Source organism: Triticum urartu, chromosome 1A (genome assembly GCF_056163025.1).
Source record: "Triticum urartu cultivar PI428250 chromosome 1A, HENAU_Tu73, whole genome shotgun sequence".
Lineage (NCBI taxonomy): Eukaryota > Viridiplantae > Streptophyta > Magnoliopsida > Poales > Poaceae > Triticum > Triticum urartu.
The window spans coordinates 137,865,246-137,884,398 of NC_141873.1; positions in this window are offsets into that span (position 1 = coordinate 137,865,246).

Here is a 19,153-nt window from a genome sequence, read left to right on the forward strand (position 1 = left end):
ACACAATAACCACACGGCAACAACTAAAATAAATAGAAGGCATCTAGAGCATCGGTTTTGGGGCATCACAGCAAGGCTGCTATCATTGATGAAGGCACTCGTCCATTGGATGGACAGTTTCACAAAGTTGCATCTTATTCTACCAATGATGACTTTGCCACACAAGACTCTACCATAAAATATTCAAAGCAAATTCCTCAAGCCACTGCTCCATGAGTGGTGACTGATCGTGAGCTTCTCCTCGGTCTTCATCAGAAGGTCGATCGCAACCACAAGTGGGTCAAGCGTCAGTTTGGTTCAATTCTTCAGAATACGACGATCACGCAAAATACTGTGAAGAAGAACCACTACTACTTGCATGAAGTTTTTGACCGCACTTGGGCTGTACTGTCTCACCTCCACGGTGATGAAGATCTCAAGTAGATGGGCTTCAAGCAGGACTTTGACTTGTCTCAGCCGCCTTCAAAGAAATTCAAGAAGGTCAAAGTTCCTCACTTGGTCCCTAGTTCATATTCTTCACTGCACAAGACTGATGAAGCTGAAGATTTGAATGACACCGCGGCAACCCCTACTCCAACGGACGACCCAAACACCGCTGCCGCTCCTCCATTGACATCTTGATGATATTCTTCAGGGGCGTTAGTCCTCATTTTTCGCCCCTTTTGGTCATTCGATAACAAAGGGGGAGAATTTTGAGTTAGTCTTCAATCGGGTCTCTATATATGAGCTTTTTTTGTTAAGTTACAACTCTCACTCTTCTGAAGTGTTTGTTGGTCGAGTTGTAAACTTAAGTCCTATGATGGTCTGATACTTCTGCTCTGTTTTCTGCATGCTATTTCCTCAAGTTCGTTAGTGCACACATGCTGAATATCGTCAGACACCATATTTCATCATGCATTACAAATTCTTCATATCATATGTTAAATGCGTGTATGAATTACAAGATATACGGGGAGATCTCCATGATTCTACTCTACAATGTGCATTTGCTATTCAAAGCAAACTAGCAAAGTGGCTCGCTCGATGCGCGGGCAAGAATTATAAAAACTTCAATAATAAAAATAGATTATTTGATAGTTTTATAGAAAAATTATAACCAAATTAGATGACATTTACAAATATAAGACTCATGCAAACATACTTTTTTCATAGCTATCTTTGTTTTTCTTATTAATGTATAAATATACAAGTTATACATTTACCATTTGCCTACTGATTATGCATGTCCTACTAACAATATTTTTGATGATGACACGCATTGTACAAATTAATTTTGTGTCATTTTTGTTTTTTTGTCATGTTGCAATATTTTATTTTATTTCTTAAACACATATCTAATAGTTCTCATTGTTTTCATGTAATCATAGGTAAATTTGTTATTACTATGAAAGATTGGCATATTCTTTTTTATTTTTAAGTTAGATTTAAAGTTCATATTTGGTAGTTTTATCGGTTTGCCGTGAATTGGTTATTTTGAAGATAATATGAATTTATGTTTCACATTTTGGGAAACATTGGGAGGGCACATTTAGTTGAATTGTTTAGGGCGACGTGTGGTGGGGTGATCATGTTTGTGGTGTGCGTCCGACTTGTTATGAAATTACAGCTTCTGTTGCTCAACAGATGTCGCGTCGTAGTACATTGTTCAGTTTTAATATATGAAGTGATTTGCGGATAGGTTGCATATGCATTAGATATTTTATATTTTTTAAGTACCGTCTAATGAATTTTTTCATGTACTATATGTTTGGATGAATATGTTTTAAATATTTTGCACAATAGAAACATACTCTCTCCGTAAACATATATAAGACGTTTTAGATATTTCAGTATGAACTACATACAACTAAACTGATTGAACAAATACACTATAGTGCGTCTATATACATCCAAATCAGAAAATAGTTAGAACGTATTATATTTATATTTGTTTACGGAGGAAAAATTATTTAGGCTAAAACACATGTATAAAAATATATTTCTTTAGAGGATGTACACTGCACGTAATCATAACTTATTAGTAGTGTTTTTTAGAAGTGTTTATTTTTTGCCGGGATGATTATTTTGGATTTAGGCAAACACAACCTCAGAGCCACACGTCTTCTTTTCCACTTTCACCATCACACAGTAACTCGTTGATTTTTCCCCATCCCCTTTCTCCTTACCTCCATTGACTCCAAAATAGCAACCACGGATGAGGTTCGACTGGTAGCGCTGGTACATCTGAAGCTCCGCTTCTTGAGCACGCAAGCAGCTGACTCGCCTATGCTGGCCCAGGCTAACCATGTACGGCGGATGATTTTGGTCCTCGTACGGCTCCATGGTCTCGTAGGCTGGTAAACTGCGATGCTAGCAGCAGCAGGTGCCCAAGGTATGATGCGAGATCATCGATCTGCACTGTGTCGTGACTGTCTGCATCCGTGTAGTTGATTTGGTCCCGTATTTCGTCTCCCACAACAGGTTGGATCCGACTCGAGTTTGAGGATGTTGGCAACTCTTCTTCCCCAAACGCACCGGACGCATCGTCGTTATTCCCAGTCGAGGCTGCCCGGCACTTTGTCGTCATCGTCCACAGCGGCAACACTCTTCCAAGTTCGAAGTTTGACCTGTAGGTCCCTATTTTCTATTTCCTTTTTTGAGGGACTATTTTCTATTTCCTGAGTGTCATATTTAACTTTTTTCTTTTACATTTTCCTGTTTTTAAGCGATTGAATTAGTTTAATTAAGGAAATGCCTCTTTGTCGAAAACACTTCTTCATTTTTTCCTTCAAATCTTGGGTAAACATGTGATTCATTTTTAAGTGTTGAATCTTGAATGAGGTAGATACTAATATGTTTTGAAGTTTAGTATATGCACGAGTAAATTTTCTTGACTGCAAAAAAAAAAGATAATTTTGCTAAAGCTGTGCAAGATGGACATACAAATTTTTATTTTAGTGATTTGTTTAATTCAAGCGTTTTTTTAAATTGGCATATGAAGTTGGAGTTTATTTATATACCATGTATATATTTCCATTTGACCCTGCTCTTCATTTTCATTCGATTCACTTATGGTTAATGTACTAAATGATGATAGTAAGTTTTGAATACCAAATACTCCCTCTGTAAACTTTTATAAGACGTTTTAGGTCACTATTTGGAGCAGAGGGACTACATCTCAATGCGTAGTGTTATTTTGTTTATTCCCCCTCCACCTTTTTAAGTAGTAAATTTTGGTTAGTTATAGTTTTGATATTTCCCAAGAAAAAATAATATTTAATAACTGGATATGGAAACATGTCCGATTGCATTGCACATAAAAAATATAACAATGTCCCAATGCTCTCACTATTTTTTTGCAGTTAGTAATTAGTTTGAAGAATCAGATATCACATAATATAGATTGTTGATGTTTTGTAGAACCGAACAATTTCCAGCAAATGTTGATTCATGTTTGCAATACTTTGCCATGTTTGGGGACCATATTCGTCCTGCCATATGATATTAGCACAATGAAATCACTTTATATTTTTTATATAGTGTGCATTGTACTAAGTTTTTATATATGTAATTCTTATGTAATATGTTGAATGTAGCGACCCGACCTCAGACGGTCAAGTCTCTATGCTTAAGTGTCATCCCTGGATAGGTATGCTGACACACACAGTACTCGAGGATTTATAACAGAGTGCAATCACACACTTATTATATTGATAGTCTGAAAAGAGAATTTATTACAATAATATGGCTTAAGGCCATCTAAATAAGATAATAGCAGAGGGCTTCGAAGATAAAGTGAGTCCATCAACTCCAACGGCATAGTTGAGTGCACGACAACGACCTAGCGCACCTTACTCTTCGTCTGAAAAGTCTGCAACATAATACGTTGCAGCCCGAAAATGGGTTAGCACAGGGAATATGCTGGCAAAATAACACTATAGAGCAATGAACATCTAACAGCTATAACTATATGCATATATGACTGTTGGAGGCTCTAGGTTATCATGGTTTTGCGAAAAAGCCAATTTTTTCCTACAACAAAGGAATATATTTTGTTTAACTATCATGGTAGTTGATAAACATTGAGAAGGTTCCTCCAACTCAATCCTAGTTAAAAGTAATTAACAACCCAACAAAATTAATTAAGAGTGACGAGATCAAATCAATAATTCAAGTACCAGATAGTCAAGATGTCCATAACCGGTGACATGGCTAATCATGATTAGTTTGTACACTCTGCAGAGGTTTGCACACTTTTCCCCACAAGACTCGATCTCCTCCGCTGTATTTCTCGCACTGCATGGTGTTTGAGAAACGGATGACCGAGAGACAGTTTTTCCGAAAAGGTCCCCTTAACCGATAAATAGGCCGGTATACCTACAATCCCCTACATCTGCTAGCCCATCATGGAAAGGATTCCCAAAACTTACTCAACTATGCCAGAGCCCATAATGGCTTGTGGCTGCACATGGAAGTTTCTAGCATGAATAATCTTTTGATCCCTTTGAGCCTGGGTGACATTCCATAGGGTGATCACACGGGTACTCCAGGATTTCCATGGGCAAGCACTGGGTTCTCCAGGTGCCCGGGCAAACCACTGGGTGCTCCAGGGTGCCCCAACCATTCCACCTAGATGTGTATTAAAGTAGCCACCTTAAGTTTCCCTTAGTTAATATTACTCTCGCAACTTTCATGAATCTCACAAACCAATCCACGTCTAAGAGCATAACAAAGTAGTATAAGCCTGACGCAATAATATCCGAGGTTTAATGAAAGACAATAGGTTCCTACCTCATCAACTACTTCCCAAAACCCACATGTTAATCAAATCCTAACCATGCAATGTTTGAGGATTGAAACTAATGCATAAAAACTAGGTAAATAAGGGATATGATTAAAGTGTGAACTTACCTTGTACTGTTGATGAAGATGATTCACACTCATAATTCCTGATAGTTCTACTCGTCACACTCCATTCAATCTATCGTGAGCAAGCAATTGTAACCACACATAAGCAGTCATGCAAAAGAATCAAAGCAAAAATCTCAGAAAACTTCGAAAACAAGCAATTAACTCTTGCAATAGAAAACAATTTCTAACAGTACCAAAATTAGGTGGATTTGGTCTTATCAGAAAGTTTAGGTCAAAAGCTTTGATTTGCAAAAAGAATCAACTAGATTGGAGTTACGGAACTCAATTTATGAACAAAAGAAGTTTGAATATGAATCTGAACAAATTTCGAAATTTGAAGATTTCAAAAAGTTGATGTGACAGGTTCACTGGACAGGTGGAAACAAGACAAAACTATAGGCACTGGTTTCATCTAATTTGGATGAACGAGTAAAAAGTTATGGCTATTTGAAAAATCACGGCCAAGTTGTTTTACGGAAGAAAAATAGCTACGGCTAAAAGAATTCTAGGTCTAATGTATAAATACAGAGACTAATTGATAATCTAATTATTCTACCATACTAGTCTAGAAATAATAAACTACATAAGTATAAAAATAAAAAAATGAAGAAAAAATATCTTTATAAGGTAGAGAAAAGATGACTTCGGAGAGAGGAGACAATTTCTAGAAGTCCCGCCGGAGAGGAGAAAAATATTTTTCTTTAATGAATCAAGTCAAACCAAAATATTAATTTAACCTGAATATGATGATTTTTGAAGGCTCTATAAGTCTATATTTATAGGTGGAAAAAAGGTTTAGAGTCAAAGACTAGGCAATGTGAGACTAAACGTAGACGAAAAGAAAAGAAAAGGGGAGGCGCCTCGCATGTTACTAAAGCCTTACGCGGTTCGACCGGCCACGCGCACTTTAGTTTTTATTGAACTCTTTTTTAAAAAAAGAATTTTTTTTGAAAATAATATTTTTTTTCTCCAAGCTTAACCGAAAAAATAATTAAAAACAGTTACAGGCCTGTCTGCTGACTATATTGCGTACATGGCAACGGATAGTTATAGGCCGCACACGTAGTTTGTTTTTTAATAGAAACAGAAAAGGAATAACGGAATAACTAAAATAAAAGTAAAATTATATATAGGCATATTATATATCAAAATTTTCGGAAAACGATTTTCTACAACTTGAAATTTTTCTAGCGTCGAATAAAATCCACAAAAATCTAAATAAAGCAAACAGTGCTAATGATGTAATAAAACCCCATAAAAATCATTTTAGTAATACCAAAATTATTTCTCTCCAATTTTCTACTGTAGGGAATCATTTTACCCTATTTTCCATATATTTTATTTTTGGAGAAAAATAATTTGAATAAAAACCAAATAACTCCAAATTGAAAATAATTTCAAAGGGACTTTAAATTTGATTATTTTAAAATTCCAACTCATATTTCATATGTTTTGAAGAAGTCATTTTATCTTCTCTCATGAAAATCATTGAGTTGCTTAAAATTTCTGAATTTGAAATATTTTCAGATGGAATTCAAACTCTTTTCAAAAACCCTTTTCATTTAATTAAATGGAAGAAGTCATATCATCTTCACTCTAGGGTTTTGTGATGCAATGAATTTGAATTCATGGATCCAAAAGCAAGAATGAAAGTTTGGGAAAATCCTTTTATTCCCTCTCATTTAACTTTCAAAAAGTTTTAAATTTCACTCAATTTCACACAAGCAATCACACCACAATCAAACAAACAATCAAAACTATTTATTTAATATAACATTCGAAAATTGAAAATTTTGGGATGTTACACTGAAAGTGTGTTATTTTTTCATACCTTCAGAATATATTTTTTATAGACTATGTTCTTGATCACATCATCCTCATTACTATCTTCATCATTTACCATTACCCGCAGTCCATCCACCAAATTCATAAGTTTCCTTACTAACTGCTGCAAACTAAGCAACACATGAAGGTGTACGGCCCAACTTAAACTATTAGTTTTGGCCAGGACATATTTAATGAAACATCGCACCAATTCATTGGAAACATTCCCATTCTTAGTAAGACAGAGATAGATGTTCATTTTGTACAAAAAAACATTCTTCCCTTCAGGAATTGGCTGTATTAATGTAGCTTTCCACGAATTATGAAAATCCACACACTTTGAATAACCATGAAAGGGTTATCAAGAGAATATTGTCTATAGAAATCATTGGTACACTTTAATAAAGAATGTGATGTAGTAAAAGATTTTACAACTGTATGCATCAGAGATTTTGAACAACACGTTAATTACTACATCTCAATTTTCTATATGAAAAAGGTGGTCTTTTTATTCATTTTCTACATGTGATGTAGTTACAATTCTCAGTGAGTTAAAATTCTGCATTACACGCTCTGATTATTCTATATGCAAGAAAAGGTTGTTCTATTTGTTCTAATTATCTACATGTGGACTATATAACAGAAGAATTATCCTTCCCTGGAAAACTATTCTCATTCTTCTATACAAATAGTAAAAAAAAACAAATACTCGAATATCATAGAAATAATTTTCAAGAAAATCTCATCTGAGAAAATATTAGTACACACCAACTACCACTCTGGTTAGGTAAAACATAAAACATTCTTATCCCACAATGTGTTTTGGTAAGGAACATACCTAGAGGTCATTCATTGATGTTCTATTTCTACATATTTCCAAGTTGTGTACTTTAAAATACATTAACTTCTGACACAGAGAAACATTCTAGCAGATTCTTCACTTGCACTCACCTTCGAGCTACATTTTTTCTATCCCTTCTGCACCACCTCGTACGTACCCATATTACCATGCTAAGAATTTTAAATTCCTTGATTTTGGATAACCGCAGCATATAGAGCAGCACAGTGGTTTCATCTTGCAGAAGAGTGGTCAAATACTTGTTGTTAAGCTTAGTTTGAAAGCACTTTCCGTGTAACCACAGGAGCACCACAGGAGCAGTGTTATATTCGCTCTAAAAAGTAATATATTGTATTGACTATTGTACCCTGTTTAAAAAAGGTAAAGCAAGGGAATCAGGGAGATTCGAGCTAAGATCCGAATACAGGGCAATGGTATGCATTATCAACCAAACCAAGTGATATACTATTAACAAAAAATTATGCATGGATAATCTAACATAAGCAGCAGCAACAATCTCACCCTGAATGAACTAATGAAATACAAACGAATCATGTATGTGAGAGTCAGTGTGCATGGATTTATATCTACAGGACAATTTACCGTGCCTCCCATGTTTATTTGTTTCCATGGTCCATCTTCTCCTCCCCGACCTTTGTTTGTTTAATAAACATGACCCATTGGCTTTGCATAGCCTAATGATATCTGGGAGTAAACTCTACCATGTGAGAGAGGAAGTAGTCAATCCACTGACGAATTAAAGATGAATAGCATATCCAGCACGCTGGCTGTGGAAGATGGAGCAATGGCCGCACGTCATAGCCTTGCGATAATATTCCAGATTTCTCTCGAATTTGCACTTGAGTATGTACCCCTGGTTTGGTCCCTCGCCCTTTTTGCAGCGTGGAGCATCTGTGCTCGACAGCTTGTCCATTGTTGACGCTTGCCCAAACCACCTATTACCTTCCATCGTCTTCGCATGCTCTTATATGATATCTTCTCACTGGTTGCAGACCGACTGCTTTCCATGTGAGATCATGTTGCTGGTTGGCAATTACTTTGCGGCAATAAACATATGTCTCCAATACTTGAACATAGAAGCTAGCAGATCTGATCAATTCCTTTGCTGGAAACACAAAAACGTTAGTAAAGCATTCACCTTGATTGGTTTCTTTCGGAGACTATCAGCACGGAGCAGGTTACCTGCCGATTGGTTTCCATATGAGATCATGTTGCTGGTTGCCGATTCATGTACGTTTGCAACAAACCTAGCAAAACACAAATCTTGATTGCATGTACGGAGCACCTAGCTATTGAATCGCTCTGCTGACCAGATATGTAGATCGATCTCTCATAGGTTATCACGTCAATGTTTGCCTGTCAATTGCTTTCCATATGAGATCATGTTGCTGATTGTTGTTTGATGTACGTCACCAAAAAAACCTAGTAAAGCATGAAGCCCAATTGATTTCATCAAGATGCGCACGTATGGAGCAGTTAGGTGCTCAATCCCTCCGCCGTCGGGAAACACCATGGTAGGCATGAACGACTGTCTTTTTATAGATCGATAATGGAAGCTTAAGATCGTGGGTGTGTAATTTAGAGAGGATGGCATTGGTGGGTAATTTCATCACCTCTAATGTTGATCTAACGGCCCTTGTTTTCTGTTGTAAAATATTAAAGGCCTGATGTTTCTGATTTTTGTGGAAATTTCTAGCTTATTTCCTTTTTCTGGTTAACCCGTCAAGCGTTTTTTATAGATAAATAGATTCCTAACATATGCACATCTTCAGGGGGAGTTCTTCTATATCTTGCAATCAAATTCCTAAATATCAGTATTTACACTTCATATGTTTATCCCCGTTGAAAACTTAACCTATATTGTCATCAATCACCAAAAAGGGGGAGATTGTAAGTGCATCTAGTGCTCCTTAGTGATTTTGGTGTATTGAATACTTATAGGTTAAGGGACTAATGAGTTTGTGAGCGTACACAAGTCTATAAGTCTATGAGGATTTTGATATTTACGATGAAATTCAACCCCTAAAAATGAATGCCTTCAGCTGAAGACTTTGGTTTTCTTGAAGACTTTGAAAGTGAAGAAATTTGTGTGACCGTGAAGACTTGATATTCATGCGAGGATTATGAAGCATGAAGACTTTTGTTTTCATAGTTTCATTTTCTCTTTCTTGATTCATATGAAACACCGTAATTTTAAAGGGGGTCGAGGTAAAACTAAGGAAAAGTTTCCAAGTGATGATCATCTCAAAATCCTACAACTACCCAATCCTTTTGAGTGAAGCCATTGGAAATCTCATACAGTTCAGTCAATTTCTTCAGTGATATAGACGAAGATCTTTTGGTCTCTAAGGAATTTGTTCTGACTGAGAGTTAGGAATTCGCCGGTGCGGATTGCTTACAAATGAGGAACATGATAGCCCTGAGGAATTTGATAGTCAAATTTCCAACCGTTGCTGTGCTATGCGCCAACTGTCCCAAAATATCGTCCCACCTAATGGTCATATCATTGAAGGGCATTTATGTCTTATCATGTCGGGCTGCTCCCTAGGCTATAAATAGCTGCCCCCTACAACGACTAGTTGGTTGGCTGCTCCGAGAGAAACTGACACTTGTCATTGAGAGCATCCCATCCTCCTAAGAGTTTGAGCAAAAATAATCAAGTGAGGAAAACCCAAACCCAAACACCTACAAACCCAAAGTGATTGAGCATCACTAAAGAGATTGTTCCTATTTGGAACCGACGCTTGTTACCTTTAAGGACTATGCATCCTCCAGACGGTTAGGCGTCATGGTCTAGAGCACCCAAGAGGAAATTGTGGATCGCCGAGTGACCGAGTCTGTGAAGGTTTGGAAGTCACCTGAAGACTTACCATGAGTGATTGGACGAGGTCTGTGTGACCTTAGCTCAAGAAGAATACGGTGAGGACTGTGTGTCCAGGACTGTGTGTCCTCGGGTTTAAATACCTAGCCGCTCCAACCAGACGTACGACTGTCACATCAGTTGGAACTGGTCTACCAAATAAATGTCTTCACCAAGCTACTGGCTCTATTTCCTCAACCCTTTCGTTTCCTCATTCATGTGTTAATGAACTTGATCATTAATGTTTGAAGACTTTGACTGAAGACTTTCTCAATTTTCTCAGTCCTAATTCTTCAGTCACTTTGTCTTCAGCCTACTTATCCTGTTTACACGCTACTTGTACTCTGTTCTTGCTTTCATTTCATCATGATGACTGTGCTACTAATCTATTACACTTGGCATCTGAGTATTTATTCCGCTGCTAGTTGTTCGTGACTTAGGAATTTCCTCACCGAGAAATTCCTCAATGACGAATTTGTAAAAGTTGCCTATTCACCCTCTCTAGTCGATATAACGCACTTTCAGCTAGGCAACATGCCTTCCCTAGCTATGTGGCATGCCAGATGGACCGTCGAGTACTCCCCATTCCCGGGCATGTGGGGCTGCAACGCGAACGCCGAAGGCCTTCTCCTTTTAAACATGTATAAATTGTAACATTTGGTTCTGCTCCTTGGCGGGATCAATGGATAGAAATAACGATTGGAAACGCAAGGGCGGGGCTTTTCCCGCCCGATAAGCAGGGTAGTAACTAGGTTGGCGTATCATCGGTTTGGTCACATGCGGTCCCACATGTTGTAGTGATACAAAGCCTAGCCAATGCGTGTTGACCAGGGGGGTGGAATGACAGCGTGGTATGCGACGGGGAAGGGACATGCTTTATGTACGTGTTCTAGTTTCTCATTTTGAACTTGCGAACATGACAAGCGTGATGCACGAGTAGTTTTGAATTTATAAGTTCGGTCTCAGTTTTTGAATTTACGAGTAGTTCGTAGGTCGGGTCAAGCATCGTACGTAAATTATGAAGTTGATGCAAAAGGTAAGCACAGCGTTCATCCTGGTTTGTTGGTCCCCTTCATGGGTTGATGGAGGGATTACTAGTTACAGTGATGCATATAATTGACACCTAATGTAAGAAAAGGGATCGCACATGTCTTTATTGACTGAAATGACAATGCAATAGTACAATAAGAATTAAGGCCACGACGACGCGATCACAGTGATGGTTACAAGAGGCAAGAATAAAGATGCATCCATCAATGTACGACCTCCTCCTCCTCGACTCAGTGCACCGGGCCACCGACCGGCGGCTCAGGAGCGATGGCTCTTGTGGCAAGGTCAAGGTACTTCTCAATAAAGGCATCCAAGGCTTACAGCCAGTTGACGAAGGCCAATGTCGTAGCGTCCTCACCGGCCTTGTAGATGCCTATGTACACGACATCCTCATACATGTGGATGTGTAGGCTGACGAATTCTTGCAGGGCGAGGCGCTTCACGGCGAGCGCAACCTCCAGGTGGATATTCTTTGTTGCGTCGGCGGGCAGTCGCAGGGCCGCCAGTGCTTGAAAGAGGTTTTCGCCATGGATGCGGATGGTGGCAGGCAATGAGGAGCCTGGGCATGCGTACTGGAAGAGTACGACAATGTCGTCCGTGAGCTTGTTGACGATGGTGAACTTGTTGATGGTGGCAACGATCATCTTGTCCAACCAAGAGTCGTAGCTGGCGTCGATGTGGCCATGAACCAACTGGTTGCCAACACCCTCTAGAGACAAATCCTCGGTGCCATGCCGCAGGCCGACATCATGGACCATCTGGCACTGCCGCTGGCCACTCACGCACATTACCGCCATGGGTCTGGAGTGAGCACTGTTGCAATTAGTGTAGGTGCGTACGATGTGGTAGATGCATTGGAAAGGAGGGCCCCTTTATATGAGTGCAAACTGCGTTGCATTCACATCGTGCTGCCTCTTTTCCCCGTCCTCCTCCCATTACTTCCCTCGGCATGCTAATTGAAGGAGGATGCATCATTGGTCATTCAACATTTTGGGAACTGCTACCCTCTCCCTCGTCTGCATTAAAGCCGTATCGGGAACTGTCCTGGTTTACTAGTTTATCGTCCATTTCTTACACTACAAAAAAAGACACATCCATGACATTTTGGGCAGAACGATTTTCTTTTTGTCATACTTATGACACTTCTATGACGATAATTGTGACAAAACCCGGTATCATCATAGATTTGGTGGGGTCCTACTTCTATGACAAAAAATCATGACAGAAAATGGGCTTTTCGTCCTGGGCGGGCCAAAGACGCGGCTGCATGACATTCTTTGGGCCGTCCATGACGGAAAAATACCATGGTAGAAGTGAGGGCGAGGAAAATATAGGGGAGTTCCCGGTTATGGTGGGTGGTTGGGGTTGAGCGATGCGTGTTTATCTCATACATACGTGCGTGTGTGCGAGGCGTTGGGCTCTAACTGAACCCGAGCGATCAATCCCTTGCCATTAACTGAACCTGAGTGATTCCATCGCTACTGCTGCTAACTGAAGCCGATCGAACACAGCTGCCTCCTTCCCTTGATGAACAGTGAGCGTTGTTGAGGGGGTTTGGATGAACAGTTCCCGGTGGGGGGTTGGATGAACATGACCCCATGGTAGTAGAGGTCGTTGCCGCTGGATGAACAGTACCCCGATCGATCGAGCCGGTGGACGAACAGGACCCCGTGGAGGACTGGACGAATAGGACCCCATGGAGGGCTGGTTGAATAGTAGCCGGTGGAGGGCTGGTTGAACAGTAGCCAGTGGATGGCTGGATGAATAGTAGCCCGTGGAGGGGTGGTTGAACAGGAACTCCATGGAGAGGGCTGGCTGAACAGTAGCCGGTGGAGGAGCGGTGGAGGCTGGATGAACAGGAGCTCGTGGATGAACAGTCACAGGAGGAGGCTGGAGGAGGTCGACGGTGGATGAACAAGAGCCCGTGGAGGCAGTCGATGGTGGATGAACAGTAGCCCGTGGAGGCAGTCGACGGTGGATATGAACAGTATCCCACGGAGTCCTGTTTTGCGGTACGCCACACCCCTCCTGATGAATAGGACCCCCGTTTTGATCGTAGCGCTCCAACACAGTTCCCTTTCCTCCGTTTTGCTGTACGCCACACCCCTCCCGATCAACAGGACCCCGTTTCGACCATAGGAGGTCTATTTCCTCCGTTTTGTGGTACACCAGACCCCTCCCGTTGAACATGATCCTGTTTCAACCGTGGCCGCTCGAACACAAGGCCATTCCCTCTATTCTGCGGTACGCCAGGCCCTGTTTCCATCGGGTGTTCCGTCCAAGCCGGTTGGCTCCCGATGAACACGACGACACATTTCATTCCGACCCAGCCGGTTGCCTCCCCATGAACACAACAATGACGCAGCTTCTCCGTTCTGACCCAGCCATGTACACGAGCCCTGGCCGTATGTATGCGCGAGTAGGCATTCGAGACCCCGCCCGTATGTATGTATGTGGACGTATTTTCGTTCTTGCACCCTAGCCGTTGTATGTACGTGTACATGCTACATGCACGCCTCAACTATGACACGTGCGTGCCTCTACATCAACCGGTATGTACGTATACGTTGCGACCAGAATGACAATGCTACGTACGCTTCGACCAGGTGGGTCCTGACTGTCAGGCACTTCATTGCGTGCGAAGATGTAGCTGGTGGGTCCCAGCAGTCAAGGGGTGAATCATTATTTTTTGCCCGTAATATGGACGCACTTCCTTACGTGCGAAGATGTAGCTGGTGGGTCCCAGCAGTCAGGGGAAACGTTTTTTCGCGAAATACGATGGCCCGTCCGGTGGGTCCCTACTGTCAGGTGGAGGAATCATTATTTTCCACATAATAAGGAGGCACTTCCTTGCTGCGGCCATGGACCCAGCTGTCAGCCTCTCCACGTACAGTACTCTTCCGATGGAAGTCGTTCCTTGACCACGTTGACCACGCCGCGCCAAGAGCACCAAGGCGGTGGACGACGACAAGGCCTAGGAAGGGGGCAACGCGGAGCCGGGGAAGACGCGGTAGTGGATGCCCACGCGGAGGGAGTACGTGGGTTGACTGCTTCAGCTGCGGTGTGAGGCTGCTGTCGCCGGAGAATAACATGAGGTGTGGGTGAGTATAGAGGGATGGCATGGCCAGTGGTGGCAGCACAGCCGGACACGGGAGGCAGGAGCAGGCAGCACGCCCGACGGTTGTTTGGGCGGCTGGAGCAAATAGGCCAGAGGTTGAAGAAGCACTACGGCCGTTGGATGGACATCGTACGGTCACTGGAGCTAGAATCATTCATATTGACTAAGTTGACAAAGCCCTTCGTCCCCGTGAACTTAGTAGGCCCACAAGTCAGCCTCCCACTATGCTGGGTCCCAGCTAGCAGGGGGAGTATTCATTTGTGCGTAATAAGGAGGCACTTCCTTGCGTGTGAAGGTATAGCTGGTGGGTCCGACCTGTCAGCAGGGGAACATTTTTTCACGAAATACAGAGGCCCTTCCGTTGGGTCCCAGATGTCAGGTGGAGGAATCATTATTTTGTGTGTAATAAGGAGGCGTTTCCTTGTGTGCGGCTGTAACACCCTCGATGCGGCTATAGCTCCCACGTGTCGAGGCACGACTTAGAGACATAACCGCATTGAAAGCAATGTCGCAAGTTAGGCAATCTTCACAACATCCCATGTAATATAAATAATAAAGGGGAGAAACATAGTTGGCTTACACTCGCCACGTCAATCAAGTACATAAATAGCATTACAACATTCAAACACTCATGGCCCGACTACGGCGCCAAAATAAAGATAAACCCAACATGCGACACGGTCCCGATCACCCCAACTGGGCACCACTACTGATCATCAGGGAAAGACACGTAGTATCATTGAGAGTCCTCGTTGAACTCCCACTTGAGCTCAAGCGCGTCATCTGGAGCGGAAACATCAGGCCCTGCATCTGGTTTGGAAGTAATCTGTGAGCCACAGGGACTCAGCAATCTCGCACCCTCGCGATCAAGACTATTTAAGCTCAATAGGTAAGGCAAGGAAAATATGTGGAGCTCCAGCAAGCGACTAGCATATCTGGTGGCTATCCTATGGCAAAAGAGAGCGAGAAGAGGAGGCAAAGAGTGAGTGAGTAACTAGAGGGCATCCTGCGGCAAGCATTACTCCAACACCGTGTTCACTTCCCGGACCCCGCCGAGAAGAGACCATCACGGTAACTCACACAGTTGATTCATTTTAATTAAGTTAAGGTTCAAGTTATCTACAACCGGACATTAACAAATTCCCATCTGCCCATAACCACGGGCACGGCTTTCAAAAGTTCAAATCCCTGCAGGGAGTCCCAACTTAACCCATGACAAGCTCTCACGGTCAACGAAGGAATAGACCTCCTCCCGAGACGTTGCGATCAGACTCGGTATCTCGGTTCTTCAAGACACTTCGACAAGTTAAAACAAATCCAGCAACACCGCCCGAATGTGCCAACAAATCCCGATAGGAGCTGCACATATCTCGTTCTCAGGGCACACTCAGATGAGCTCTCCATACAACTAAAACCAAACCTCGAGTTTCCCCGAGGGGGCGCTGCACAGGACTCTAGTTCGGACCAACACTCAGAGGAGCACTGGCCCGGGGGGGTTTAAATAAGATGACCCTCGGGCTCCGGAAACCCAAGGGAAAAAGAGGCTAGGTGGCAAATGGTAAAACCAAGGTTGGGCATTTCTGGAAAAGCTTTAATCAAGGCGAACTATCAAGGGGTTCCCATTATAACCCAACCACGTAAGGAACGCAAAATCCGGGAACATAATACCGATATGACGGAAACTAGGGCGGCAAGAGTGGAACAAAACACTAGGCTAGAGGCCGAGCCTTCCACCCTTTACCAAGTATATAGATGCATTAAGATAACATGGCAATATAATGATATCCCAATAAGTAAATAATGTTCCAAACAAGGAACGGTCTCCAATCTTCACCTGCAACTAGCAACGCTATAAGAGGGGCTGAGCAATGCGGTAACATAGCCAATCAACAGTTTGCTAGGACATGGTGGGTTAGAGGTTTGACATGGCAATTTGGGAGGCATGATAAGCAAGTGGTAGGCATCGTAGCATAGGCATAACAAAAGAGCGAGCATCTAGCATAGCAAAGATAGTAGTGATTTCGAGGGTATGATCATCTTGCCTACAAAGTTGTCAGAGTTGACTGGATCCTCGAAAGCAAACTCAACGGGATCCTCGTTAGCGAACTCGTCTCCCGGCTCTACCCAAACAATACAAACAAGCAGACGGAGCACAATCAACCACGTGCAAACTCAAACAACATGATGCAAAGATGGTATGCTATGCGGGATGCAATATGTGATGCATATGCAAGATTTGTCAAGGAATGCATGAACCTGGCCTCAACTTGGGAATCCAAGTGTGCCACTGGAAAGATGAGATGGAATCCCTTGAAAATGATATAAAGAACGCCGGAATCGGAGTTACGGTTTGGAAATGGCAAGTGATTCAAATATGGCCACATTCTGCGATTTACAGCAAGTAGCCATCTAAATGCAACAAGATGAACATGCTACAGCACCCAAACATGGCAACGAAATACATGGCAAGGATCCATTCATGATGCTTAACAAAAGACTAGCACTGAGCTACGGCCAAATCATCCATTAACAGGTTCAAACAAGCATGGCAAAAATGCATTTGGTAAACAGATCTCAGACTTAGTGAAATTAACACTTGTCTGGAATTTCAGATCAGATAGCACTCTTTGGAGCATGAAAACTATATGCTACAGAACCTGAACATGGAAAAGTAAAGCATGGCATGTAGCTACTCAAAGAGCTTAACAAAAGTCCCTTAGTGACCTTGAGCCAAAAGGGATCAGAAAATACATTTGCAAGCATATGAACATGACAAAAACATAATCAGTTCTCAGACTTAGTGAAAACTGTAGCATGCTGAAACAGATATCAAGTAGGCATGTTTACGAGCTCGATGCACTCACTACAGAGCATGTCATGACAATCTAAGCATACACCCATCAAGAATACACAAAATGCAAGCTATACATGGCGAGAACAAAAACTCAGCATGCACGGATCAACTAGAACATCCTCGGCAAAATCGCTAACAAGTAGACAATCTGCCCAGATTCACGAAATAGCAAAAGTAGAACTCGATTGACTCAAGCTAGGGTGCTCCATAATTGCAAACAGAGACATGGATGGATAGAGCACTACAAGATTAACAAACATACTTACTGATCATCCTCAAAAGAGACATGGATCACTAGGAAACAACATGAACATATGGCATAATGAGATAAACAGCTCAAGGACTTAGTGGAAATGCTAAGTCCCTGAAATCAGCGTTAACGAATGCTCCACTTTGCAAGCTTTTGCTAGTCACCACACACATCACAAAAATACATGAGTTGCACCTCTGGATAGATGGCAAAACATATAACAAAACTCATGAAGAGCTCAGGGGCATATCATGCACGCAATAATCATGGCAAAAATAACAAATATCTAATTGGAGCAGCAGATCTGACAATTATCTCAAATAGCATTCTTCCAACAGCCTTTCAGTTATCAAGATGAACTCAAATGAAAATGATGCAATGAGATGAAATGATGTGCTCTCTAAGACGAACATTTTGATATGCTATATGCCCAAAATGGAGCTACGGATGAGGAGTTACGACATGATGAACATGAGCAAATAATTAGGGTTTCAGGCAAAAAGTCAACCGAGACCGGATCCGGATCCAGATCTGGCCGCACGGACTTCGAGGTTCGCCGGGATCTCGAAGCTCGCCGGAGAGGGACTTGGAGGGCGCCGGAGGAGGAGGAAGACGGCCGGACTTGGCGGACCGGCCGGAGCTCTCGCCGGCGTCGACGGGAGCGGCTGCCGGAGTTGAGGAGGCGCGGGACGGTGCCGAGGTGGCGGGGTCGTCTCCGGCGACGAGGCGGCGGGGCGGCGCGCGAAGACCCAGGCCGCGGGGGCTCTCCTTGGGCCCGGCAGGCCGCGAGCGGCGATGGGTGGCGGGAGGCCACGTGGCACGCAGTCACTGGCCGGGCGCGGCGGCGCGAAACGTCCGGTCAGGGGCGGACATGTCCGGCGCGGCGCGATGCGATTTGTTAGGGTTTCAGGGGGAAGAAGAAGCTTAGATCTCGGAGGGGGTCTTTAAATAGGCATAGGAGGAGCTAGGAGAGTCCAAATGAGGTGCGGTTTTCGGCCACGCGATCGTGATCAAACGCTCTAGATGATGGAGAGGGTTTTGGTGGGTTTTGGGCCAAATTGAAGGGGTGTTGGGCTGCAACACACACGAGGCCTTTTCGGTCCCTCGGTTAACCGTTGGAGCATCAAACGAAGTCCAAATGGTACGAAACTGGACAGGCGGTCTACCGGTAGTAAACGAAGGCCGCTTGGCAAGTCTCGTCCAATCCGGAAATGTTTAATCCCCACACATGAAAGAAAGGTAGAATTGACCACCAGAGGAGAACGAAGCGCCGGAATGCAAAACGGACAACGGGGAAAAAGCTCGAATGCAAGAGATGAACACGTATGCAAATGCAATGCGCATGATGACATGATATGCGATGCATGACAATGACAACAACACACGGAGACAAAAACCCGAACCCGAGAAAATAAAATAACTTAACACCGGAAATGGCAAGAGTTGGA